We start from the raw sequence: 3828 nt of genomic DNA on the forward strand, positions 1-3828 counted from the left end.
AATCATTGGCAAGAAGGTGGAGTGAGAGTAACTCTCATACCCTACGGGTGGGAGTGTAAGTTGTTCGAACTGGTTAAAACAGCTTGGCACTATTTTGTAAAGTGAAGATTAACTCACCCTATGACTCAGTTACTCCACTCCGAGATACAGAGCCTAGAGATGCTGTGTGACACATCTTTACCAGGAGCCACAAACAAGGACATTTGTAGCAATAGCGTGTGTAGCAGTGAGAAATGGAAATGACTGAAATAGCTGTCTCCGGAGGAACTCGTATGCCAGTGGTGGCGTACCCAGCTACCAGACTGCTACACAGAAGTGAAGGAGAGGTAACCAGGCTCCATGCATCAACAGGGTCTCCAAATTACAATAGTGTATGAAAAAAAAAGCAAGTTACTGAAGAACATACAACAGGCTGCCACTTACGTAAAGTTCAAAATTTTACAGAAACGTTCAGTGGTGTATGAAAGTGGAAGGGGTATGGCCCACCCCTGGTGCAGGCAATGAAAAGGTGCATTATTTGTAAAGAAATTTAAAACAATAATAAAATGGACTAACTCCATCTGCTGCTGCTCATAAGCGGGCATCAGTGATTCTGAACAGCGTTGTTGACAAATTCCCCCTGACCCTGCAAAGACGACGACTTTCCATCCCTACCCTTCTGTCTAGGTACACAAGGGAACACATGGTTTAGAGACGTTTTATTTCTGTAGTAAAAAGTATCATGAAAAGTAAAGGGATGATAAAATTAAAGTTCAGCTGAGTGGTTTATCTTGGAGCTCGAGAGAGGGATATGGTTGGGGACCAGCACAGATGCCTTCGAAGAAATTCCTTATGTTCTCTTTTTCATACTGAGTGATTGGTGCATGGCTGTTTATTGCATTTTTTAATATCTTAGGTATTTATCATGTTTATTTATATCTTCTGTATGTATGAAATTTTCCACCCTCAAGAGAAACCTGAAGATGCAAAGTCAGCAAGGGGAGGGGAGGGTTGGAGAGGACTTGCTCTGTCATGCACTGGGAGCTGCAAACTCAAGAAAGAAGAAAGGACCACAGCGAGCCCGGAAAGGATGAGGAACCGCGTGGGGGCGGCAGCAGCAGACACCCAGGCTGTGGCTCAGGAGGTGCTGGGGCCTGACCTGTGGGGGGGGGGGGGGGATCTGGGGAAGCTGTGGGTGTGGGTGAGGTTTCCCGGAAGCACGTGTGGTGTGGGAAGCGGGGAGCCTGGAAGCCCCGGGAGAAAGAGGGGCCCTTCAAGCTGAGGCTGAACAGAAAGGTGAAGCAGCTGGAGAAGCACGGGTCCTGCGAGCTGGGGGAGCCGGAGGGCAACGGCCCCAGCCTGGGACGCTGCCCTGGGTGTCACAGCCAGGCGAGGAGGACCTTGTCTAGAGCCGTTCGGTGCAGAAGCAGCAGGAGCCAGATTGCCGTGGGGGGAGATGTGATTCAGAGGAAGGGGAATGAGGGCGGGGCGTCCAGATAACTCTCAAGAAGTTTGGCTGAGATGAGGAGCAGCAGCTGGGAAGAGACAGGGAGTCAAGGGAAGGCTTTATTACACTTTTTAAATGTTCTTTTAAAGATCTCAATCTGGTTGAGCCCCACAATGGCAGAGGGGTGGCCTCCGGCCTCCCCCCGGTGCTGGCAGCTGTCCCCCAGAGCCAAAGCAGGGGGTTCAGTGGCTTTTCTATGAAGGGGGCGGCTGCCTGCCGCGGCGGGGAGGAGTAAGAACTTTATCACTGGTGATGGTGAAAGATAGGAAAAAGTAAACTGCATTTAGTCACTTTTATACTGGTTTTTAAATTCTCTACAGGCAGTGCATCCTCTCCTGCCGGCATGGACAGACTGCTCCTGCCACCCAGCCTCCGGTACATACCACCAGTGGGAGGGACAGGGTTTGAGTCTCCAGACCCGGGTGTGCAGCCCGGCTCCTTCACAGTCTAGCTGCCGGGTCTGGGCACCCTGACCCTCAGTTCCCTTTGGCTCCCTGTAACTGAGGCTTATTCCTACCCCCTTAGGGCTGCTGTGAGAATGGAGTAACAGGAAAGCACCGAGTGCCTGGCACACAGTAGGTGCTTACTAAGTCAGGGGACAGAGAAGATAGTGACTAGTGTTGTCCAGCTCCCAGCAGGTGGACCCAGCGTGGGGTGGGTGGGGGTGTGTGTCCCTGGGCTATGGGTACCCGCATATCCACTCCAGATCTACCCCTTGTGGTTCGCCTGGGCCCGAAGCTGAGCCCTCCCACCCCACATCTGCTGTCTGCAGAGGCCTCCCCAAAGCCCAGAGGCCAGGCCTGTATCCTGCCCTGCCCTGCCCACGTCCCCGAGGACACGCTGCCGCCTGGGCCGCAGGGGGCAGTTGTCATGGGGACTGCAGGGCCTGCCAAGCTGCCTTCTTAGCAACGGGACTCCCAGGCCTGTTACCATGGAAACAGCATTGAATCAGCTATCAGCGATGGGGACCGGGTTCCCTGGCCTTTTCTGAGGACTCTCCCCTCCTCCAGCAGGCAACACGGCATTCCTCGCGCCGCGCTGGGAGCCCCGGGGACTTCGCTCTTCCAGCAGTGGATCACTGCCTCTCGCCTACACAGTGAGATCCAGCTCCCAGGGCCCGCAGGGGCCCTCTGCGGCCAGGGGGCCATCTGAGGGCTTTTCAGGGGGTCTGGGGGTCAGCTGTCCCAACCCCCCCAGATGGGGGGTGGCTGCCACACCTCCTGCTGGGCTTCTCAGGTTCCCCAGCCTCCTTAGGAGACCAGTGACGGTGTTCCCTCCGTGGCCGCTCTGAAAAGCAACCTTCTGTCCTGGCCACGACACCCTCCCCCCAGCCTGGTCACCTTTTGTCCCCCATCCACCCTCCGGCTTCTGAGGGCCCATCTGATCAGGCTAAGATGGCATCTGCCTCTTCGCTATCCATCTGGGGTCATGTGCACACTGACTACCCTCCTCCTGCACGGAGCACCGAGGAGGCCCAGGACTCTGCAGCCCCGCAGCTGGCGTGGGAAGGGTGGAGCCAGGGCCTCGCACCCGCACCAGCAGGCACAGGACACGCGCTCTCACCCTTCTCTGTGACTCTCACCAGCCCATAAACAGCGCACAGGCTTCTCCTAGCCAGACAGCGCACCCCTGCACACCTCTGGCCCCCTGCTCCCGGGGGCACAGGCTTGTGCCCACGAGTGCCCATGGGCTCTCGAGACCATGTCCCACTGCCCCCCCAGCCTGGCTCCGGAGCCTCCAGAATGCCCCACTGCCTTCACTCCACCCCCCCACCCCAATCTCCGGCCCCTAGAAGAAGGCAGCATCTGCTGGCATTTTTTTTATTTAAATAAAATATACAACACGGCGCATTTACCGTTTTCCATTTTAAAAGTGGAAGATTTGAAAATTGCTTGTGGGGGATCGGGGATGGGAGGGCCCTCTGACCTGGTTTCCCCAGTCTCCATGGGGTCTCTGGGCTGAGTCAGAGCTTTTACAAAATGAGTGTGTGTAAAGAGGGTGGTGAGGACAAGCCCTGATGGCAAGGGAGGGTCCTCACTGCTCATGGCCCTGCACCCTCCACCCCACTCATCCCCTGCCACCTCCAGGACTAGACTGAGTTTGGATCAAGTCCTGCTGCCTTCCTTGAGGGGCAGAGGTGGGGGCAGAACTCAAGTTGAGGGTATTGCTACTTCCAGCTCTGAGAGCTCCCTGGACCCAAGGGGGCTCCTCCTGCCCAGTGGAGCCCAAAGCAGGGTAGCTCCCAGTCGCTCCCTAAGCTCCCAGGATCCTTTGCCCTCTTCTCCCCTGGATTATTGCCTCATACCCCCTGTGGCCCATCCGTGGAGGAATTTTGTCCACAT

The 3828-nt window shown here is 55.8% G+C and overlaps 1 long non-coding RNA gene across 1 annotated transcript; it reads left to right on the forward strand.

The window, feature by feature from the left end:
- Positions 1–412: 412 nt before the first annotated feature.
- Positions 413–3187, forward strand: LOC116660214. Its single transcript, XR_004315619.1, has 3 exons — positions 413–1123; positions 1807–1861; positions 2497–3187. It is a non-coding gene; the product is annotated as an uncharacterized LOC116660214 (long non-coding RNA).
- The last annotated feature ends 641 nt before the right edge of the window (positions 3188–3828 follow it).

Source organism: Camelus ferus, chromosome 27 (assembly GCF_009834535.1).
Source record: "Camelus ferus isolate YT-003-E chromosome 27, BCGSAC_Cfer_1.0, whole genome shotgun sequence".
Classification (NCBI taxonomy): domain Eukaryota; kingdom Metazoa; phylum Chordata; class Mammalia; order Artiodactyla; family Camelidae; genus Camelus; species Camelus ferus.